The sequence below is a fragment of the Neopsephotus bourkii genome, unplaced genomic scaffold (assembly GCF_033783945.1).
Source record: "Neopsephotus bourkii isolate Nb327-2 ecotype Australia unplaced genomic scaffold, CSIRO-AGI_Nbou_v1 NB_1768, whole genome shotgun sequence".
In the NCBI taxonomy this organism is placed as follows: domain Eukaryota; kingdom Metazoa; phylum Chordata; class Aves; order Psittaciformes; family Psittacidae; genus Neopsephotus; species Neopsephotus bourkii.
The window spans coordinates 10860813-10885540 of record NW_026902242.1 but is presented as its reverse complement, the minus strand read 5'-3'; the positions used below and the strand labels follow the sequence as shown (position 1 = coordinate 10885540).

The 24728-nt window shown below is 39.6% G+C and overlaps 1 protein-coding gene across 2 annotated transcripts in view; it reads right to left on the bottom strand.

Annotated features, from left to right (window-relative positions):
* Positions 1-10366, bottom strand: part of TGFBR3 (transforming growth factor beta receptor 3) — a 116602-nt gene extending 106236 nt beyond the window's left edge. Inside the window, exon 1 of one of the 2 annotated variants that reach the window (XM_061379237.1) lies at positions 10134-10366. The gene's annotated coding sequence lies outside the window, so the exon portion shown is untranslated. The remainder of the gene's footprint in view (positions 1-10133) is intronic. The other variant, XM_061379236.1, reaches the window with a different exon arrangement.
* Positions 10367-24728: the final 14362 nt, after the last annotated feature.

Sequence of the window (24728 nt, the reverse complement as noted above, 5' to 3'; positions counted from 1 at the left end):
AGGGGGACATTTGCTTGGAAATAAAAAGAAATCTTTGTAAAGGGCTCACGAACCTAAACTATTTATCCAAGCAGTAAACACAAGTGCTAGTCCATTTGAGATTCAGAAGAAATTTCCAAGAGAACCATCTTTTCCTTTGGGGTACATCTGGGTGGCTATTTCTGTAACTGAGGTCACAAAAGAGCATATTAAAAGCATGATAAAAAAAAAAAACCCAACGAGGAAGAGCAGCAGAAGGTGACATGAGAGTTCAGGTTTTTTAAACACTCCATGCCAATGCTTTATACTATTAGAAGCTGCAAGAAAGGCTGGCAAAAGAGGGCATCTGCAGCCACAGCCACTGGAGACTCTGCCTAAGAGACACACACTCTGCTAGGCTCATTTTCACTGAAGTTTGCTGTCACAGAGGCCACTGGTCCTGAAAAAAAGTGCACAAAAAGGCACAAAAGAGCCTGTTTTGTTGAGAAGTATTATTTTGCAGACGCAATCAGGAATAAGAGCTACTGGGAACATCAGGAAGAATCTTATTACTACTAGGTTTTATTAAGTCTGAAAGAAGACTGGGGTACACACCTTGAAAGTGTATGAGGACAAGAGGAGGAAGTATGAGGTTTTAATGTGGTCTGAAGTAGGAGCCTCTAATGTCTATGAGAATTTTAATACATTAAAGGGGACAGGCCACTGCTCTAAATGTGAGTTTCTTGCACATGGAAATGACCAAGTGTAAGCCCTAAGGATTAAGCTCTGCCTTCAGAACATTTGAGCACCTTTTTACTCAGCCTATTGCTGTACTTCTAGCAAAATACCGATTACATATTACTCTTGGGATCAGCGATCTCCTTATCTTCAGTTTGTACCACTGATCTTCTGCTGGTCAGTTTAATTTTGCCTGCTTTTTCAAAGCTTCTCTGCCCAGCTCAGCCTAGCAATATTATCTGCCTGCAGGTGGCCACAGCCACAGATCTGGGGTTGTTTCTGTTTCCTATTAAAAGGCTTCTATACCATAGGAATTTGCCACATTTATTGCTGAATTGCATTCTTATTGCTTTATTTTTCCTTTTTATTTCTGGTCCCTTAAGCCTTTTCCCCAGTAGTCAACATCTGTTTCTTTAATCACAAACTACCTTTCCCCATACAAGTTCTTCCCTTGCCTTAACTCTATCCTCCTCGTCGTCTAACCTTTTCCTCTACTGCCTGAAGAATAACTTCCACTTCCTCTTCTCCTTATCAACATGGACTCTGGTAATTCCCTCCTCTTTCCACACACAGTGCCAGAGGTTGCACAGCTCTCTGTAACACTGATAACAAACACTTCTCTACCAAAATGAGCCAAAAATCCTCCTCTTATAGGTCACAAGTCCCACTGAAGTGAATGGGGATACTAGAGTGAAGCCAGCAGGATCTGTCCCTTTGTGTTGTTTTACCATAGCAACGTGAACCCAGGTTTCTAGGCCACCCAAGGCAGCCTTTACAGCCAAAGCTTTTTCACTTTTTGTTTGTTTGCTTTATGCATGGCAACCATTTCACTCAACTAGGTTTTCTCCCATTGCTCCATGTTGGTTCCCTATGCGAATGCATGAATACATGCATGACATGCAGAAGAGAAAAAGGTAATCATCTGTAATCAAGTAGACTCAAGCTCAATAAAAGAACCCCCCCCAAACGGTTAACTACACCAGTAGCTCTTTCAAAACCTCTTCTATTTCTAGATTTGTAGATTTTATTTATAATTCTACTCCTTTTAAATATACATGTTAGCAGATTTCTTTTTTATTAGATCAGATTTATCCTCTGTCAATTCTGCATTATTTGGACGCATACTTTGGTCAGAAAGCTAACAGGGCTAGAAAACATTAATGTGGAAATGACTTTGTATCTATTGTTTTTTAATGCCTACATCCAAGGCAGATACATGAAGTCCCACAGTTCAGAACTCAAAACAGTAACTTATTCATAAACCATTAAGGGGACAGATTCTGTTTTAGAATCAACGTGATTTCATTTCAGGGAATACATGAACAGTAATAAAGAATAAAAGTCCTGACATATCAAAAGCCTAAGAAGAACTAACCCTGATGGCCTGCAGTTCACATGCTGCTGTGCTTGTAATGGGACATTTCAACAAATCACAGTTAAAGGCTATGGGAACTGGACAAGTGCCAAGGGAAGATGTTTTATGCCATTTAGCAATTGTGCCCTTCTATTCCACATGACTTTTGTTTTAACATTGTATTTATTTTCTCATTAATGTATTACAAAGCATCCTGTCAAATTACAGGAAGCCACAAAACATACACAAATAAGTCCATAAAAGATGTGAAACCATTCCACCTTTTTAGTAACAGTTCACTGAGGTTGGTTTTGTTACCTGGTACGTATTTTGCCCACAGCTGGCATGAAGCTCTGGTTTGGATGACAGCAGCTACTATCAGTTAAATTTCGTAACCAACTTTCCCTTCAGCTTCCCAACAAGTTTCTTTTTCATCACCTGACTTGAACTACTGCGAGTTTAGATCAGAAAAATAAAGTCATAACACCAGACACTGTGAAAGTTTCAGCTGAATAATCATTGCATAATATAGCACAAAAGTAAGAGACAGTCTACAGAAACAGGATAAAAATCATTCTGTTTAATGTTCCCAGGACTTCCCTTCCCCCAAACAGAGGGAGGTATGCAGCTAAATCTGCATAGGCTGAGGGGCAAGGTTTTGCTTACCAAGCATAAACAAGAGAATAGCCTCTTACAGGATCAGGATGTAGGAGGCTTTCAATAGGTGGAAGGGAAGGAAGTGTACTTTGGGAGTCTTTTAGTGGAAGGAGTACACAAGAATCTTCTACAAGAAGGAGGCTGGAACAGATTCCTTTTTGACAACAGCAGAAATTCCTAGAGGTTAGCATATGTCTACAGAAGGAAGCACACAAGACACTAAAGACAGAGTTTAGCAAGACCAACATCCTACATGTAACTTAAATACCATATCAGATGTTTTCTACTTTAACATAGAGCACTTGGGAGCATCCTGTTTCAGAGCATCTTTAAAGGGAGTGGGGAAAACAAGATGTTGGGATGCTGTACTGTTCCTGTACTATAATGGCTCAAGCAATCTGCAATCTAGTACCAGGTTCAGCCCCGAATTTTCTGTGCAACTCAGTCTATTCTTTCACAACCAAAAGAGTTGTAGCAGGACCTTGATGTGCTCACAGCAGCCCCCCCCCCCCCCCCCCATAACAATCACCTAGGAAAACGACACTGCTTTAGGGAGTTCTGCTTCCATCTTCTTGTTAGAAGATAGATAAAAAAACATCTCACTGCTCTTATATCAGGGAATACCGGTGGCACAATTATATGCCATATTCCTGATGAATATTCAGGTAGCAGGAGGAGGAAAAAAGCAGACACTTCTAGAAAGGTACATACATAAAGACTGGGTTAAAGTTTTCATGAAAGCTCAATAAATCTATGATTCTAATACCTACATTTAAATAAACCTCAGGTACCAAATGAACTCAACCAGTAATATCTCACCACAACTAACAGGAGCTAGGCTAACGTTTTTTAAATGGGACTTGCTGTTTCTGAAAAGCTTACCCTGAAATAAAAACATTTCTAGTGCACAGGAATCTTCAGGCTGAAAAAGATGATCATAAATTGCACAAAACAAATCTCTATAACCTTTCCTCCTCGTAGTTAATTTTATTTGGCCTAATTGCTTCATTTTTTTATGGTTTCTAATTGGAAACATAATAGGTTTCCTGGCACTGGACTATCTTATTCTACACAAACACAGTAGCAGCCAACAACCTCACACAAATTTCATTTATCTTAAGTTTTACTTGGCTTGGTTTCTAATTGCACACCTAAACTAAACAGATAACAGCTCTAATGTACCTATCAAGACAGATAAAACTCTAGGGAAGGCATCTCCTTGAGAAGGAGCCACAGCAGGAAGGAAAGTTACCAAGATCTCAGCAAGGCTTCTTCCACTCAGGGTAAAAGAGTTCAGCAAATTGTTCTATCACTGAGTGCTTGATGCTGTGGTTTTTTTCAAGACTGAACTGCAAACCCTTAGTCCTGTATCTACAAATAATCCAGCTGGAATCATTCTACCAGGAAAAAGTAAAATCAATCTTAGCTGGATTTAAAAATCTTTAAACAACCTTTAAACATTTAGAGAACTGGTTCTGAAACCATTGCCTACAAATACCTGAAATTCTCTGGGTTAATTGTGAGAAGCCCAAAAGGGGTAATAATGAAAAGCAAGACTATAGCATTAACATAAATTTGCTATATAAAGATGCAATCCCCTGGGAGGCAGAAGAGGGAGGAGAGGAGAAAGGTAGACAGCAAAGGTTGAACAGGATTGAAAACCAGCATTTCCCATTATAGGGGAACTGGATGAAGTGATACAAATCAGCCCTCCCCACTGCCACTGGCCACAAGATATTATAAGATGTAAAGTAACAGGCTAGTATTTTAGCTACTAGGTACTTTAACCGCATGCATTATCAAAACCACATTTTGGGGAAAAAAAAAAAAAAAGAAGGTAATGAGTTTTGCTCTCTAGAATAAAGCACACTCAAGAAAGAAGGCAGATGAACAGATTATCTCTTTGGGTTGCCAAACAAGAAGATATACGCATTTATCTAACATTGGCTGATAGCCACTACGTTTTCAGATGCGTATATGGAAGATTGGAAACTTCTCCCACACAAATAGGGAAGGCCTTAAACTGCCTCACAGTTCAAAGAATGAGTCAGAAGGAGCTTCTTCACTTCGTGTAGGGGTAATCTACCCTCTCCCCATTTGTCAGACAGATAACAAGTGTAATTTAATTTATTGGGCATAGAAACATATTCAGGACAAGGTAAACTTTTCCATAACAAATTATCACTTAAAGCACTGTGATGAGGATTTGTTTCAATCAAGACACACATCACTGCCATGTTCTGCTCAGAGTGGAGATAAACTCCCCTGTAATTTTTATCTTACAGAATTTCCTGTCTTTCAGTATTTTATAATCAAATGCACTTATAAAGACCGTAAAAAGCTTTGAACACAAGCTTAGGGAGATGGAAGGCCACAATAAATTCCTGTGTTCATATAAATAATTTGTGCATCTCGTATGGCAGAAGGAAATCACTACACCTCATCACTGGAGTGAACCAGATCACCAGATCTACATGGATTCAGACATACTGGTCATTTAAACTCTGGAGGGAGGAACTAATCCCTCACATACCATAAGCTGTACATACTGGAGGAGTGACTTGGTCCATTAATGCAATAGGTTAAACAAAAGAAAAGACCCACCTTTTCAAATACAGCAATAGCTCTTTTGTAAATTAGCAGAATTTTACTTTACTCAAATCATTGTCAAAAACAAAGTATCACATTCTTGATGAAATACCACCATAGTTCTCAGTTACATTAAAAGTATGGCTCTAGTCTAACAAACAACTTCTATAAATCTAAGACAAAAGAAAGAGGACATAGAAGTCTTCAATCCACCTCCAGCTTCTGGGCAAAGAAATACACGTATTCAGCAGATCTGTATTATGCAGTCAGCTCCCTGGATAGTTTGGGATTTTTTTAATTGTCCCCAACTCACAATAAACCTACACCAATGTCCAACAGAAAATGCCTGTGCTTACAAAGGAAATCAAAGCGTAAGTGCATTGGCATTCTTTATTCTTTTTCAGAATCACTAATTCTTATAGACAGCTTATAGATCACAGCCCCTATTGCCTTCTGTGCAGAAATACAACCTATACATGTTAGCTCTATAATTAACCTGTTTCAGAGCCATGACCTCTAGATAAGCTATTCTTCTGCAATCTAAATAGGTCTCTTGCAAGGTCACAACTAAACTTATATAAGAGGGGCCCCTCCAGCCAAATCCCAAAATCTTACAACATACTGCAACAGGAAGAAAAAATAAATCTGAACTTGGACAGCGACTGTATTGAAATTAGACAGATTACTAAAGTGCTACATGTAGGGCAATTAAATTTGTTAAAATGAGATGTATCTGTCTGTTGTTAAAGTACTATACAGAACAAATATGAAATACTTTCACGTTTTCATCAATAAAATAATTTATTATAAATACAATAAAAGAGCCTATTTTGCCAAACATGATTATTTGTAAGGAGTACAACAATATTAACAGCTACAGTGCAATAGAGAAACTGTTCTCTGCTGAACTTTATAAACTTATTTAGATACTCAAGGTCATAAAAGTTGCTCTTAAAAAAATAAAAATAAAAATCAATTTTGCCAGAGTGGAAATAAAAAATGTGGGATATACACAAAGTAGCAGCTATAAAGTCCCTCTTTCAGTGATTTCCAGAAACGTGTGAATCTTGTTTCCTTTTGGCTACCACAGAGTTAACTGTTGCTGTAAATAAATAGCACAAGAAATGCTGCTCTGTTGGATGACTGCCAGGACATAAAAATGTGAATCCACAGTTAAGGATAAAATAATTCCAACTGCACTGCTTCTTTGCTAGTATGTTTTTATGGCAAAACATGCTTATATTCATGAAGTGGCTAGAAACTAGCATACTGCTGTTGATCACCACAAATATTACTGCTGTCCAAGTAATGCCTATGTATAATACACAAGAATGCTGTGGAACTAGATCAAAAGTAATGTGATTGCTTGCAATCAGTGTTCCACAGAGTATTTTCTGAGATTTACAATTGCCCATGACTTGGTAATACGTATCTTAACAGAATATTATTGGAGATATCAAACAAAACAGTTCTAAGACAACTTTGGCAAAGCTTCAGTGCTCTTTTCCAATGACGTTCACAAAGAAATCTCACTTTGACTTTACACATTGTGGACTGGAGCATGTCAGAGAACTGTAAACGGGAGGAAGTTTTGTGATTCCACAAAAACAATGGAAGAGGGAGATTGTCAGTGGAACTTAGCATGCACCTTTTTGTACCTTCAGTGATAGGCAACATCACATAATGCTCTTGGAGAAGAATGCACAGCCACTGGGATATGCATACACATGGACACTAAAATAAAGGGAGGAAAATTCATATGCAGTCAATACCTCAGTATTCAGGCAGTGCCATTCCAGAACCAGAGAAGCTTGCATTTCTTCCTTTAAACCTACCCTGCAACTGTTCATATCAGTTGAAATGTATTTTGTCTCCACTTCTCCTGATGCTAGGAGAATATACAACTGTTATTGCTCACAAGTACCAAACCAGCTACCCCATGGTACATGCTCCCAAGCACTTTTTAACTCCAGCATCAGTGAAAGACAGCTTAAGCCCAAGTATAAGCAGCAAGATAAATCACATTTACTGCAGGGTGAGAGCCAGTTCCCTGGCTCTTACTGGGGAATAGCTGACATGCTGCAAATTCCCATTCTTCACTTAGCATTCAGCAATCTGTTTGTACACTCGTACCTTAAGTATTTGCCATTTGGCTGTATCATACTCATGCTTCACAGACTAGAAAGCAGTAAGGATCAATGCAAGTCATCCAGATGACCTTCTCAGGCACAAGACTTTGCATTAAGTATTCCTCACACACAAGTTGTAGTCAATTGTAACACAAATACAAATTAAAAAAAAAAAACTTATTATTGATCTGTGCTGGAAGTGTCATTTGACCTTTACAAAAATAAGCTAGTAATGACTTCTTAAAACCTAAGAGAATATCTAAAAATACTCTCTCTTATGGAAACCCTAAATACTAGGAATAGTTTCTTGTGAGAATACAGCTTTTTTGCAACTCAACTTTAGTTTTTGAAAGTTCTATATGCAACCACAAACATGTTACAGCAACAGTTTTACTGTGGAAATATTCTGCCTAGCTCATTTTCGAAAATTTTACAGGATTGCTCACAATATTTCTTCTTTTTGGGGTTTAATTAATTCACCTAAAATATCTTCAAAGAGGTTTATCTTCACTTAAATAAACCTCTAATAATCTTTTCAAGGTTGGTTCTGGCTAACATGACAAAAATTCCATTCAGAACAGTGGGAGACATGCCTGTTAGCAAACTAGTATCAAGCATTCAAAAATGATGTATTTATTACATAGTATGGGGTTATTTTCCAAGTAAATTGATAATCATCTTCTAAGGAAATACTATCAAAAATATAGGCCCAACATTTTAACAAACTGCAATTGTGGTAGGAAGAGAGACATTACAGAGAGAGAGATCTGTGTTCCCCCTGCTGGTTTAGCAATTAACTTCGAAACACTGTTCCTAGAGGTAGGCATCAAGATGCTGAGGTATTAAAAGATATTCTGCATGCCAGAGAAGAAAAACTGAAGCTTACTGTTTAAAAGAAATCACGCCCATAATAGATAGTGCTTACATGCTCTGACTAGGTGATCCCATGGAGACCCAAAACATGCATCAGAACCAACAACCAAACAAGACCTCCCCAGAGAGAGAAAGCAGGGTAGAAAAGAAAAATCTGAAGTGTCACTTTAAACTTAACAAGGTTGGACTATAACAAACAATTGGGGGAAGCAAGATTCAGAGTAAAGGACTCTTCACCAAAGGAAGCCAACAACCTGCTCCCCCTCCAACACCCGTCCCTCCCTTCCTCCCCCAGCCAGCCGGGAATGCCAAGCACAGGCTGCAGCCATTGGTGTCAGCTCAGGTCTGTGTCCTAACAAGAGCAGTTCCTCAGCTAGCACTCAAGCTCTGTAAGCTTCCATAGGTTCAACTGGAGCCATTCAAAGGAATAAGCATCTGCCACTAACATTTTGCTAATGCTCTTGTTGGAAATACTTTTGACAGGGCACCTGTCTAAATTAAATTGCACAGGTGCTAATTAAAAGCAATTTATGTTGTCCCTGGCATTCATTGAAACAGACATGGACTTTAAGGGAAATCAAGTATTCCTAGCAAGAAGAGATAAACAAATACATTTTGTCTTTGTAAGCAATTGTATTTACACGTGTAGTTTTAAGTCTTCCCCATGCAAGACTACGACAGCAACAGTGCTCCCTGTCATCATGAGCCAAACCTAACCAGTCCCACAATTCACAGAGCAAGCAGCTCTCTCATTATGAGTTTTCTCTCCAGGTGGAGGCTAGTATCAGCCTGCTCGGCCTCATCCAAAAGCAGTAAATATATCCATACCTTGGTATAAATACAGACCCATTCAGGAAAATTTCCTTCTTAGAACAAAATCATGACACTTGATCATACAACTCTAATTCATTATAAACCTATCGAGAGGTTTCTACTGAAATTGAACTGTGCTGGTGATCAAACATCTGAGAATAATAAATGATAGAAATAAATTATAACACCTATGCCTTAACAGAACTGAAATAAGTAGCTTTACATCTGGTTACATTCACAACCAGGGGAAAAGGTGCAATCACACACACAGCTACACCTGAAGTGCTTTCTGCTCGAAGGGACAGGAAGTATCATCTCCCATACTGCTTGACTTGAATGACAGTCTCTCTGGAATTCCAAGTACATCTGAAACTAGGGGAAGTTGAAGAAGTTACTTAACTTATATCTAATTTCAGTGGCATAGTTCTGCTACTACTTGGAGAGCTGCAACTCAGAAGACTGCAGGCAACTGACCTCAGCACATCCCCTACAAAGCCTGCTACGATAAACCCCACAGGTCAACAACTGCTCTGTGAAAGAGTACTGGAATGACACTTTACTGGTGTTTGCACTTTTCTCACACACACTGAATTTACACTCTGCTAGTACATTGCTGAACTCCCAGCTGGGCTCGTTAAGGGTGCGATACCTCGGCTCGCACAGCGGTGTTAGCATCTGCAGAGGACTTAACCTCGGTGCCAGCGAGTAACTCGCCCGGCACGTCCCATCCAGCCTGACAGCGCCCACGTTCGCTAGGACACCTGTAGCTGCTTCTCGCCACAAGTCCCCTCACGACCCTGGACTTAACCCCTGCACGCACGGACGGACGAAGCCCTCACGGCTGCACAGCCGTTGCCAGCGCTCCTCACAGCACCCACGGACACACCGTCCGGCCCCCGGAGCCGGGCAGCCCCGCGGCAGCCACCGCCACTCTCCCGGCGCGGCCAGGGTGACATGTCCCGGGGGACCCGGTGCTTCCGCCCGACCCCGGCCGGGCCGGGGGTCGCGGCCGCCGCTCTTACCTGGCAGCAGGTCTGGCCTCGCCGCGTCCCTCAGGGGCAGGCGAACAGCGTCGCCATGGGCACCGCAACGGCGGCCGGGACGGGGACAGGAGGCGACGGGACGTGAGGGCAGCCCTCGCCGAGGCCGCCCAGCGCCAGCCGCTGCTGCCCGGCCCGCGCTGAGCGGGAGGAGGCGGACGCTGAGGAGGCGCGCGGCCGCCCGCCCGGCCCCCAGCTCGCGAGTAACCCCATGGCGGGGCGGTGCCGGCGGCGGGAGGGGCCGCTCCGCCATTGGGAGCGGGGCGGGGACAGCGCCGTGACGGGGGCTTCCGCCCGTCCCACAAACGGGGTCGAGGGGCTCGAAGCCGTGTGAGGGACTTAGAGGGGGCGCTATAAGTTTGGGGGAGACTGTTCAGCAGGGCCTGATGCGATAGGACGAGGGGTGATGGTTTTAAACTAAACGCGGTGAGATTCAGGCTGGTACAATGGGAGTTGTAAAATCTTGGCACGGGCTGCCCAGAGTCTGGCTGAAGATGTCCCTACTCATTGCAGGGGGCTGGAATAGAGGAGCTTTGAAGGTCCTTTCCAACCCACACTACTCCTTGACTCGGTCAATGTCGAAGCCATTGAATTCTGGAGCAAAAATCCACCATTAAGGCAGCTGCACCATGGAGGAGGCCTTTCTACACATAGCCCAGCTTAACAATAATTTTATCCTTCAGCAAGGATAAGCTGAGAGCTCATTTCTGATACAGTTCTGCAAGACTACAAGGACTCATTTGTGCTGCCCTACTGCTCTCATTACCTAAAAACCTTTAAAAATCATGGTAATTCTTACTGCTACTGGAACTTTGCAAACATTAATACAGCAAAGTTCCCATCTCAACATTGAGTTCTAATCCTATTATCATCCAAAAAAGCAAATATTCCTGCATAGGCATTGAGACCATGCGGAGACACAGAGAAACACAAAGGACTTCCAGAATGCTTGAATAAAACTTTACTAGTTTAATGTGGTTTCTCACTTAGGGGGATGTAAGCATTTTTTATAGTGCTGGTCTTGTTCATTACCAATCAGGCCATTTGTCCCTGAATCACCGATGATGAGTTCCTACATCTACCCAAGTAAGAGGTGTGTTAAGAGCCTTCAGGCACTATTCAGCCACTCTTGAAATGCCAGTTTGCAACCTAGAAAAAAACATTGCCACTTACACTTAATTTTGATCTCTACCTACTTGGATGAGTCTTAGGAGTTCTGCTGCATGTGCCATACACCAGTAACCGGCTGGGACCTGGGAAGTGCTCAGAACCCCAAGACTAGGCCTCAAAACATCTACATGATCTGTGTATGAGACTCTAGCAAGTATATCAAATGCTGCTGTAAAAAGCATTTAGTCTACATTAAATATTTTGGTGAACAGGCTTATAAAACCTGCAGAAACAAGTAAAATGCAAGTTCAGACTGCTTGTTGGCAGCCTAGGGCCACTTACATAAGTTTTGATTTATTTTTAGTGTTCAAGAAGTTGTGCATGTTGGAGCATGACACACTCTTATCACTCTCAGTCCATATGTAGGATGCTAAATCTCTGCAAGAGAGATATGGAGGCAGGGAAAGTCCCTTCAGCAAAGAAGAAAATTAATATTCTACAGCACTAAGTGCAACATATGTATTGCAATGCATATTGTGTGTCTACTCTATTTCCGCTAGCTGAAATTCCGGAGTGCTGATTAAAAATGGGATTGAAACTTCAGCAAACCAATTATTTTAAATACTCAGTGAGGTCCCAGTCATGAAAAGATTAAATTAAATAGATTAGGTTCACTCAAATGAGCAGCCATGAGAGCTGTTCAAGTGTGTCAAGTCAAATGTGTACACAAGTCTTGGCAAAATCAGATTCTTTGTACACAGATCTGAACCCAGCCAAATTGTTTTAACCATTTTACCTGATGTTGGTTAAGAACTGATTCTTGTCCTTGGCGCCAACTCAGTTAGGTACTGACCATCCTTGACCATAGTTCAGACTTTACACCACTTCCTCTGGTGTCTGAAGAAGTTCAATACTCTCCAGGACATGCTCAACACTAATATGTAGTTGATGTACATGGAGTGCAAAGGCTGAAGATATTAAAAACTGCTACATGAAAGTACAATTATATGCATGGGCTGGTTCACCCAGAAACATTTCATGGCACAATAAACAAAACCACCCAATTTCCTGTTGAAAACAAAGCAAATTCCTGTAGTCTTAGCTGTGGTGTTCAATCTTTGCAGCTGCGGAACACAATTATATATGTAATTTACATTTCTACTTACTTTTAATGTATTTGCTGATCTAGCGATTAACTTCTTGTCCTTCCTTTCCTTTTTTTTTAGACAGCATCAATTCTGAGTCATTAGCACCAATGTTTTTATTTGCACAGGCCCATGAAATGCTTTAGGGATACTTCTGTGGGTAACAACCTCTAATTCACTATTCACACAAAATTACGAGCCAGCCTCAATTACTAACTTCACCTTATGGCCATAAAGCTGTAACCTGCACTGAAGAGTCAGCTGAGTTCACATGACCCAAACTGGAAACAGCATCAATCCATTAAAATGGCATTCAACCTGAACTATTCCTTCCCAGGGAATTTGGATACCGCTCTATATTCACAGAATCACAGAATAGTTTGGGTTGAAGTGACCCTTAAAAGTCATCTAGTCCAAGCCCCTTAGCAATGAGCAGGGTGATCTTCAACCAGATCAAGTTGCTCAGAGCCCCTTCCAACCTGGCCTTAAATGTTTCCAGGGATGGGGAATCTACCACCTCTATGCAACCTCTGCCAGTGTTTCAACACCCTCATTGTAAAAGATGTCTTCCTTACAGCTTGTGTAAATTCACCCTCTTTTACTTTAAAACCATCACCCCTTGTCCTGTCGCTACAGGCCCTGTTAAAAAGTTTGTCCCCCTCCTTCTTACAAGCTCCCTTTAGGCACTGGAAGCTGCTCTAAGGGCTCCCAAGAGCATTCTGTTCTCCAGGCTGAGCAAACCCAACCCTCTCAGCCTTTCTTATTATTTTAGACCTTTACAGTAACAAGCAGCATACATACACCAGCCTTCATCAGTCCTAGGTCAAAAGCCTTCACATCGCATTCTTCAAGGTACATGTACATCCCATATTACTCTGGGTTTACAGGAGCCTGAAGACTTGGCATTAGCCAGGTTCTTGAGCACCCAGCATGCTGGATATCCAGCAAGGAGCTCAGCTTAGCACATTTACCACTGATTCAACAAATAACTTCAGGCACAAAGTTTTAAGCAGACACTACTGAAGATAATAAAGCATTACTTATAGCTAACCAATGCTCATGTATTGAATCAAAGCCACAGCATTCAACTTCTTGTGTAATCTAATTTCCCATAAAGTAACTTAATACATTGGAGTTTAACAACAGAACTAGTTTCTTGTTCTCAAAACTCTACCATCCTAAAACCATTATTGCCTAGGTGATTTCCAAGGGTTTAAGGAACACAGAATCCTCTCTGCCTTCTGTATTGATGCTAAACTGGGGCCTTGGGACTAAACATGGAGCTGGGGACTATGTGCTGTAGCAGGTACAGCACTGAATATACTTCCTGCTAATGAACATACTCTGATGATGAATCCACTGCCACAAGTACAAGTGGGCTTTAAATAGCTGCTGTAGGATGTTGGCTTCGGATGATCACTTGACTATTTATAGCACTATTAGTATAGCATTTACATTAATTATAATTGTATATTATATATATTATAGTATGCACTATATAATAGTAATTATAATTCATGCACTATAGCACTAAAAATACTTCACCCACCAAAAAGAAGTAGAGGGTAAAAGCTCTACAAAATATTTATTTTCAAATTGAGAATAAGAATTGGGTTAGAATTGGAGATTATAATTCTGAAAGCACAGACATGCATAAGTGAGCAATTTATGCTTTCTTGTCATGAAGTATTTCAAGATCACAGAAATTACACTCAGACTTTCACAAAACTCCATCTTACTTCAGATAGTGTCTAGAATCTTTTCAAGGCTAAAATACTGTGCCAGATTCAAAGATGAAAAGGACCACACTGTTCTAAAAACTGTTTGACTATTTGCTTTTAAACATATAGATCATGTTCTACATTAAGCCAACACAGGTTCTGTAACCCTTGCTCCACAAACAGGCCAGCATCCATGCTCTTGAAATGCTAAGGAAACATTGGTAATTTTCAATGCCCAGAAAAGAGTAAATATCCCAATTCACTACATTTCAAAACAGGAATGCATGAATAAGCATCCTGCAAAGGTATCATCTCCTACATAAAACTGGCTTGGAATTGGGATCAAGCACAAGGAATGTGTTCAGATGACTGCAGTTTTTGCCAGGTGACCAATTCTGTTCCTCTCTGAGGTAAAATGCTATTATTTAAAATTAACTTTGTGATTTAAGATGAAGTGTTTTATTGTACAGCTGGAGGCAGGGAAAGGTCTAAAAGCCTTAACTGTAAGTTGCTTAGGTGTGGGTTGTTATGCTGCATCACTACAGTTATATGACTCTACGTATACAACCTTTAATATGAAGGTTCAGTTAATAAAACTAAGTCATTAAAAGCTTTTCAGGAAATAACTCATTAATGCCAACTAATGAGGTAAAATTCTACACACCTCACTGAATGATTCTGCATTCCTTGAACACCTAAAACTTCTGCCAAAGGTAAATAAATGTTAATGTTGAGCTGTTCAGCTTGCCTACACTTGAAACTTAATTTGGATTAAGGTAGGGAATGAATTTCAAGTGCAGCAGCAAATCTGGAATTATTCCAAACACAAAGCCATGAAAGGTACCATGGGTTTTGACCTCAATACTGATGCTACATATCCAATTCAAGTAACACATTCTTAAAGATTTCAGATTAGAGTAAGGAAAAAGACCAAAACCCAGCATGACTAACCATCCCCTTTGTGCCTCTCATTCTCACCTGCATGCCTTGCAGAGGCTCCCCTGTACCCAGTACTCCTCTTTTACTGACTGATATGCCCCTTACCCTCCTTCCAACATTCTTCTGATAAGATGTTTATAGGCCCTCAACCTAACAAGTGCAAATACAACAGACCAGAAGAGGGAGGAAAGAAAGACAGATTGTATGAGAGAAGGGGAAAATCAACAAAAGATCAAACAAGAAGTATGTGAAGCTAGCATACCATCAGCGCTCAATCACTTCTTTCTGGCCGGGTCCCATTCCTCATATCGCATGTTGTCTGTTTACAGCCCAATCCAAAATCTAATCAAGTAGGCAGAAGTCAATAGGTGACTTTAAACTCTTCAGTTCTGGACAATAATTCACTTTATGTTTGAGCAAACAAACCTAGAAAGTAGTCATATAAAAAAAAAAAAACAACAAAAAAACCCTTAACACATACATTCAGATTCAAGCCTATACATTAAATAACTCATATTCACCCTTGCTAATCCTTAAAATATGGAATTATACATATGACTAAAATTGCACATGTGGTTTGCAGGATCGGGTCCCAAACTGCTGGATTCTGTTTTCAAGTTTATATGGCATGCTTGTGGTTTCAAGATTATGTTATGTGATGGAATTCTTTGCAGCCAGGATATCATAGGCTAAAATCTTCTCATGGTTATAATGGCCTAATTACTTTATTATTTTTTATTTATGTAATATGCACAGGGTGCCATATGTTTTACTGGAAAACATCAAGACAAAGTTGCTGTATAGAGAGTGAACAACTTCAATTAGCAAAGGTGAGTGAAAGAAAGGAATGCAAGACAAAGTAAATGGGCACTGAAGCTTGAAACACTGTATTAGCTATGTGGCTTGGATATTGGTTTAGCCTTTTGACCTTTTGTTGGCTTGTTTTTCTCTTCTTCTTCCCTTCCAATCTGATTTGATTCCAAGGACACAATCCACTGGATCTTAACACAGAAATAGAAGGAGATTCAAATACAGCCTTCCTCAGTATGAAGCAGAGCCAAAAATCAAGCAGTTAGATGCATAGCCATTATCTTCCATAACACAGATTTCATCCAGCACACTAAAATGCCTGAATTAAGTCTACTTAAGCTATATTTCTATCCCAGAATAAATGAATTGGCTAAAAATTCAGGATCTAGCTATAAATCCCAGTGAAATAAAAAAACTCATGTGAAGTAAAAAACCAAACCAAATCTAACAACAAAGAAAACCCCAGAAGTGCAAGTCCTTATTTTATTAAATAAAGCTACTGCTTTGCTATCAGTCTGTTTGCAAAGGGGCTTGAAGACGAGGAGGTCGTGAGATGTTTATAAAGTCATACAGCAGGATATTTCTGGACCCCAGTTTAGTTAATCACATTTTAAAGTGGAACCATAAAATAAGCCTCTTTTTAATACAGTTTCCAAAATTGCTCCCCCCCCACCCCAGGCAAAAGTCACCCATTTAAACCTATGAGTTATATGATCTTAAATACCAACCTGTGGCAACATTTCTGGATATGGGGATCACTGAGTAACATATTGCCAGGCTCCAATTTATTTCTTATTTGGACTGCAAAAGTTCAAGGAAGCAATTTGCTCTGTGGTCACATTTAGAATTTCTTCTGGAGAAAACACCTCTATTTTCCTTTTGCAATGGAAATTACCAATACTACTGCAAAACAAATGTGTGAAAGTGTTTAATTTTGTATTTTCCTATGTGACTTACAGTTTAGATCTAGCTGTAATTATGAATGAATATAAAACTTTTTTCTTCATATATATACTGTACAGTGTTAGCTATTTCAGAGGGCATATTCTTTTGTCTTTGTGTATATGTATAAGAATTAGTCTTTTTGCAAGTGTTAAGATCTCAGTTTCATCCCTCCAAGTGATCTGTAATATGTTACATTCCTTATTTTGCTTTAGACTGCTACTGATTAATGCCTTATGTTGGATATTTGTTTGTTTTTCCCACATTAGTTCATTGTCCTTGAAATTTCAATAACACGTGTGCCAGGGGATGTGACCTCTCAATCTTCACTGTCCTTCACCAAGTCTGAGTGGAGATGTAAGACAAGCGCATGCATTTAATATTTGAAGGGTTTACGCTTAAATTTGGCATATAATTTGCTGCTGACTTACATGTCAGACATTGATTCCTAAAGTATCAATTATTTAGTGTAGAGGTGTGTGAGCTGCTATCAAAATCCATTCTTGCTTGCCATTCATACATTAAATAAGCCAGATGTAAGTCTCTTTTTCTTTCACATATACACAGATGATCAAGAAAGGTCTCGAGAAAAGAGAGAAAGGAGGAAAAGTCACCCAGCCTCCCACCTGCTCCTTTACCAAACTCTGAGAGAAAGATTACTCCTTCCAATTCTTGGGTCTCTTGACTGCACTACTGAGAATGGGGCTTGTGGAGAAACACAATCATTCTACATGCAAGTCCACACAGAGACGCTGAAAACAGCTGAAAGAACCTTGAAATAAACTGATCAACACCACCAATCACAGCACAGCTTCAAAAACAAAAACTGTGAACTGTCCGCGAGCAGCCCAAAGTATATTCAACTAGCCGTATTTTCATTAATATTCCTTGCTAAGGGCCCAAACACAAGCCTTGGTAATTCTCACAGCTGCTTCTTGTAACCCGCCAAGATTCCCCAAGATTGCACAATTTACAAAGCATCGGCTGTGTTTCTGAGTTATCTGTTCCCCAGAACTGGCAATGTCAAACATGAAGGAAATAATGAGCTGAAGGACATCAGCAAACTAAGGACGTCAGAGCCGGTGCCCCCAGTGTTATCACGTGGAAATCACTTAAAAGCAAGGACAATCCCGACCTTGCTGTATCACTGGACTGAGAACCTTATGTACAAAATAGATTGCTTGAACTCACCACTTGTGAGCTGCGCATCTGCTGAACCATCTGAAGTTTGTCAGACAGATGAAATAATTCCACACTCAGTGCTGTTGAAAACCATAGACAGAAAGAAACAAAGGCAAGTTATATATTTAGCAGAGATCATAAATTTATGTATCTAGCAAATTTGCTATTCAGGCCCTTCAATTTTGCCACTGCCTAAAGGATTCATTTTATCTTGAGGACTGGGAGTTCCGCCTGCATCAAACTCTTTTTTCTGAGGTATTTATAGGCTGGCATGTTAGGTGTCCACCATAGCAATATAGAGCTGCAGGAGGTTTCAAAGCTTATACTGAAAAATTCATGCTTTTCTGAACTAGCCAAAATGTACCTAAAAAGTTCAACTTGCATAAGGTGTGACCAAAATTACTAAGAGAGAAACGTTATGAGCTTGCATTTTTGTTTTGATACTTCATTCAGTCACTTTGGGCAGGGGGGGAGACAAGGGGAAACCCCCCAAATCATTTCTACACAACATACTCTTTTTTAAAACATGGAAGGATAGCGTTTACCTACTTTACAAAATACATTGATACATCCAAGTACACACCAACAGACAGAAAAATCTATAAACCAGAGAGCTCTTCATTATCTCATGGATAAAGAGAACACAATTTTTCATGTTAATTAGACAGCTATATACTTGGACATCAAGATATTTGGATATTAAAAGACAACAGAAGCAGAATAGTTAACTACATTGAAAATTGTCCTGATGTGTGAGCCACAAAACTATCACTGTGAGGGTGAGAAAGGCCTCATGCTAAATAACATTGGCTGGCCTCCATTTGTCTCATCCCGTCTCTCCCATGAAATAGACCAACCACTTTGCTAATGAACAGTAATTAATTCCAGAAGGGACAGGAGGTACAATAGATTCCCATAACCATTTTTAAAAGGAGCAAGGCATGATCAGACTGCAAGTATCTCTCTACTAACAACTAGCACTGTACAATGGGAAGGGGTTTACAGAACAAAACCGTGTATGTTGAGGGTCTGATGTCTACATTAGATGCAGTTTATGGGGAGTTACTTCCAACCAATTTCAGGGTGGACTACATGTCCATTAGTTGCTGAAGCATCTTAGGTCCCCAGACACAGTTTAATTTCACCAAGGAGGAGTCCTATTTGTGTACTCTAAGACTAAATCATCTTGTGAACCAAAGCCCCAAATATGGGAATGACCAGGAGGTCTATTTCCAAACCCTGCTCCTGATCCAACCTAAAAATGCTGAAGTGGGCATATCCCAAATACCTCACAGGACACAGTCTTAGCCTAATTGCTGTACAGGGACTCACATGGGCCAGAGAAACTAACAGACAAGAACACTGCAGGGCACTGACAGCATTAACACTTGCTGCTTGCCAAACTGATGCATCTAATACTATTCTAAGATATTCTCACTCAAAGTGAATTTAAATTCATGAAACATTTAAAACCTCTGCTTCTAAGCCTTGAAATCTGTGCTGATGCAGAGAAACAGCTTTTATGTACTGCTCTGTCCTTCTTTATTCTTATTGTGACTCAGTGTGGTGTCCAGGCTTTGTACTGGCTCTCTGCTGGCGAGATCTTCACTGACTGTCTGTAAAGAAATTGTAGAATCCTTCTTTCCAATCCTCTTTCTCCTCTAAAACAAAATACAAATGACTTTTCCATTACACTGGGAACTTTACATATCCATACCTGTATGTATGAGGCAGATATACCACAGGAGACGCTGTCTTGTGCTTACCTTTATTTCTAGAATATTTTTACAATGAAGAAGTAAAAGCATTTAACCACAGTCCTATTTCATTGCAGGGGATGGAATTCATATCCTGTAAGAGAAAGAAGCTGGATTCTTTGGGTCCAGTTTTCAATGTTCAGAATATAAAAGGTAGCAAAGCCTCTTTAATGCAGAAGAGATTACAAAGGTAATTTCTTAAAAGCTGCATAGTAAATCCCACATACATTCATGATAAAACAGACTTATTTAGCATAGGTATGAGAACAGTTCTTTTAAAACCAAAACCAAGAGTGGTCTTTCACCTTATATGTAAAAAAGTGTGATAGCAACAAACGAAGCCATCCATCCAGCAGAAAGGCTGTTAGGAAATGTTAGGTCAAGTCTGCAAAAGACAGAAAAAACATGACTGAGCTGCTTGCTCTCTTTTCTAATTACAAGAAATACAGTAAAGTAAAACTAAATCCCAGGTTGAGTTTTGTGTGTTTGTTGAATTTCTGTGGGTAAAAGAATTCCCAACCAACATATTCAGCAGTTTAGTTGAATTTTCTTGTTCTACATGTAGTGTTTGAAATACAGGTTTGTTGTGGGACTCAAAACCTAGTCCTTGGTAACTATTGGCATTTTATTAACAACAACTATACGTCTATTTTTTAGTGTAACCATATACATCTCTCATAGGGGCATAAGCTGGGGACCATTCTTAGCCTGTACTTGTTTTCCCTATGCAGCCACGCATGTGGTGAGCAGCTGTGGAAGTTGTAAAGTTGTCTTTACACACTGCACATGCTGTTGTACGTACTATGCACACACATTATGTATGAAGCAAATCCTGAAGCAAAATAATGCACTGGATAGATCTTTTTTACTTATTTTTGTAAATATTTGGCTTCCTTTAAATAAAAACAAACTTTGCTTGCTTAAATTCCTTCAACAAAATAATAGCACTTAATTATTCTGAATTGCAGGTTTGCCAGTTCTTACCATGAGCAAGTCTTTTAACCACCTCCACTATGGCAAAGAATCAAACACTGTCAAAAACTGAATCTGCAAGGAGCCGTTACTATGGCAGTGTGACCAGCTCCACCACAATGAAACACAGAAATGAGAATAATGTAAATTGTTACTTAGATATACATTTTCCTCCAGGGTGCTATAAGCCAAAACTGAAAACAGCTGACACTGAGTCACCCTTTTTTTATAATAAATATTGCTAATATGAATCTGATGTGTTAAAGGGTGGGGGGGAAGCTCCAGAGACCAACACTCCCCTTGTTAATATTCTACCACCAAACTGAAGGAAAGGTGGGGTGATTGCCCCATTTCTGCTGAGAGCTTATTCTGAAGGCAGCTAAATCAATTTCCACAGAGATATCTTATCTGCAAGACTCATGAAAAATATCTGAAGAGTAAATGGTTAGCATTTGGAATGGACCACACTGCACGAAGTAACAGTTATTTCATAAGAGATTTCCCATGGTATATATATATATTCCCAAACCCAGCTACAAGGTCTTCACTCCCACACCCACCACAAGTGATATTACTTGAATGCCGTGCTATACTATTAATATGCTCAGGGCAATTTTAAGCAACAAAGAACATCTAGCCAAGCACACTAAAAGTATACTTTATTTCTTGGTTATTATTAAAAAACAGGAAAGCAGATCCATTTAAATAAGAAACACCTCCCTCTGCTCTCATCTTCCATCTGCCAACAGATACAGATACTGCACATGGGGCTTATCACACACTAGAAAGGAAAGCCTTATACAAGCCCACTGTTCATTTAGCTATGTAAATGTGAGCAATCTTTTATTAGGTCACCTCTTTTCCTGCTTTCTTACAGTCCTTGTAACATGTACCAAAGAATAAGCATTATTTTGAAAACTTTCAAAATTGTAAATTTTTAATGTATGTAATTTAATACATTTTTAAATGTATTTTTACCAACTGTGTGCTGTGAAAATGTGCCACCACTTTAAACTTAGTTTAAACTTAGCATGTATGAAAATAAAAAGCCATCAATTGCACATACAAATGGTTTGAAAGTGTTTCCTGCTTAAACACCATGTGTGTTTTCTGCATACACTAAAACTGGACAGATTAAACTTAAATATTTTTCTTTCAATAATTAAAAAAAGAGCAAAGATCAATTTAATCTGATTTATGGATCTGATTAAAGAGCTTACAAAAACTGTCAGCTAATTCGAGGAGGTTCACAAAACATTTTCATTACAATATCTAATGACATTGCTCTATTTTCTGCACACTACATGTCAAAAAACTCACAAAAGAAGCCAACTTTTACAAAATGATTTTACTTTGCTACTTTTAGTATCAACTTATGTTTGTTCTGCATTCTGGAACAGGGCATGGATTATTCTGGTATTCTGATTTAGGGCATCATCTCACCCATTTCTGCCAGTGAAGTTTTTAGGGAACTTGACCCATAATATACATCTTGTTAAGCTCCAGTTTAACCAGTTACTGATGTGTTCACCAGTAAGTTTATAAGTTGCTCCCCTCAGAGTTAATTAAACTGCTTGAGTGTCTAAGTTGTGTTGACTAAAGCTGTAATGAGGTCATGTGCCTGGAGAGATGCAAACTGGAACCCCTCGCTATTTCAGTTTACATGACTTCAGATCTCCTAGTGGTACTAACAAACAAATACTAGCCAAAGACCAAGACTCAAAGAAAAATGAGACTCAGGCCAAAATAAGCAGAGAGAAAAGTACATACTATTTTGTAGGATGCTGCATTTTGTTCCCTGTAGAATCCTGCGTTACTCAGCTGAGGTCCCAGTCCTGGTAGCTCTGCTTATTGGGAAAATTCACACATTATTTGACACAAGGAAGAAGGGCTGAATCAGGCCACTTCAGATTAAAGAGCTTATGAACTTTAGCATTTAAACATATGTTCACCAGACAATCTGCTCTCCAAGAAGTTAGGGTTTTTTTCTTTTATCACACTAATTGTCATGTAGCTAAGCCATTGTTGACACATAGGAGAGAGATCAGACTTCTACCATAAGGATTATCCACATAGCTACTACAAGAGATACCAGAATCAGTTTCTGCAAGCATACAGGGGCTGGCTTTTTTTTCCAGCAGACATCTTGGAGAAGGGGAGGAGGGGAGAGTTGGAGAGATCCTTCAACCAAGAATGTAGCTTCCAAGAATGACTTACAGATGTCAGAGTAATGTTCTAGGATCTTCCTATTAGTCCAAAGCTATTATTTGCAACATATGCAGAATAAAAGCCCCTTGCATAAGACCGTAAACAAACTTCTCAACTAGAATTCACTGTGGCTCAGCCAGCTTCAGCCCTGGGGGCAGGGAGGGGCAAAGGGGGGTAAAGGGGGTCTGATTCTGTAGTATTACACTCTGGTTTTCTTATGATTTTACTGTTACATTAAAGCTGGGATGTCTCTATTATTCAGGTTCAAATCACCACCACAGAACTACTGGAAATGACAATGATAAGGCAAGTAAAACCACACCCAGAATTATGAGAGATACTTGAATTCAGACATGCAGCAGTAATGAGAAAATATGGGAGTTTATGTTTAGAATGTATGAAATTGGCTGCCAAAAACAAGAATGAAAATGCATAAGAAACATCCACATTGGGCAGCTCATATCTATTGAGGAGGTATGATATTTAAGTGCATCCAGCTTTCACAGTAAATAGCATTATATGTCATTAATCAAATTTCAGCAGTAAATGGTAAGATGCTGAACACCTCATTTACTGTGAAGCACTTTCAAGGTTTCCATTTTCATCTTCATGCTGGTTCTTAATTATCAGATGAAACTCTTACCAGTGTAAAGCAGGGGCACATAGAAGGAGATGTGTTTCCTTTACCTTAATTGTATTTTTTTACCTCTCAGTTTGAATGCTTTTCTGTGTTTTTTGCACTTTTTTGGACCAAATTAATCTTGTTGCAACCTGCTGTAATTTAGGGCAAGAAAGATGTTGTAGCAGCAGGAGTCTTATCAACATACGTGACAGGTAACTCTGTTCTTTCTGCTCCTGTTAATTCACAGGACCCAAGGATGTGAGGCAGGGAAAGCCCCTTGCATGAGTGGATACAATGGGAACTGAAGATGCCTTGGAATCAGCAGCACTGGCCTTTCTGTGTTCAGAGATGTCAGACAAGTAACAGTATCATTTTACTGAGAGGCAAAGCATTTTGCCCAACTGTTATTACAGTTACTCTGTAATAACAAGAAGCAGCAATGCAGAAAGTGAAATGTTTCTAGCACCAAGGTTAAGCATTTTAGGACAAGTCCAACAGCTCTTGTTGGAAACTTTGCCAACTTGAGGACTGGCACTTGACAACACTTTTAATCATAAGAGAACAATGAAACAATTGAAAACTATTTCAAAGTAATGGAAAAGTATGCTGCATGTTCAAAATTTTACAGAGTATCTCTTTCAAAAGAGCTTCAGCAACATCATTCAATTTAGGTTTCCCATGAGCCACAAAAAAAAGAGAAAGCATTGAACAGGCCTTTATTCATATTTCATGAACTATTAGAATTATTTATGTTCCTACATAATTCTGCTGAAAACTGCAGCTGACTGAGCACCACCTGAGAAACTTCCATGTTCTCTGTAAAATCATACAGACAAGACAAGATTTCTTCATGTGGTAAAATCTGCTGAAGTGCTCAGACCCTCACTAGAGGGCAATAATGCCAGAAAGGAGCAGACTTTGTGAAGAAACACCAGTCTGAGGTTTGTCTCAGTGTTTCATTTTTCCTGGTAGCACAGCTCATGAGCAGGCACTTATCCTGCAAGAATTCCTCAGCTCCAGCTTCTCTAAGTTGTCATAAACCTCCTATTTACAAACTGCTGCAGCTGTAATGAAGCTTATTGCCATCTCTATTCATCGCATCCATCAACATGTAACACTTCTCAGAATCTAACATTAATGCATGTAGGACAGTGTGTTCTCAAAATAGC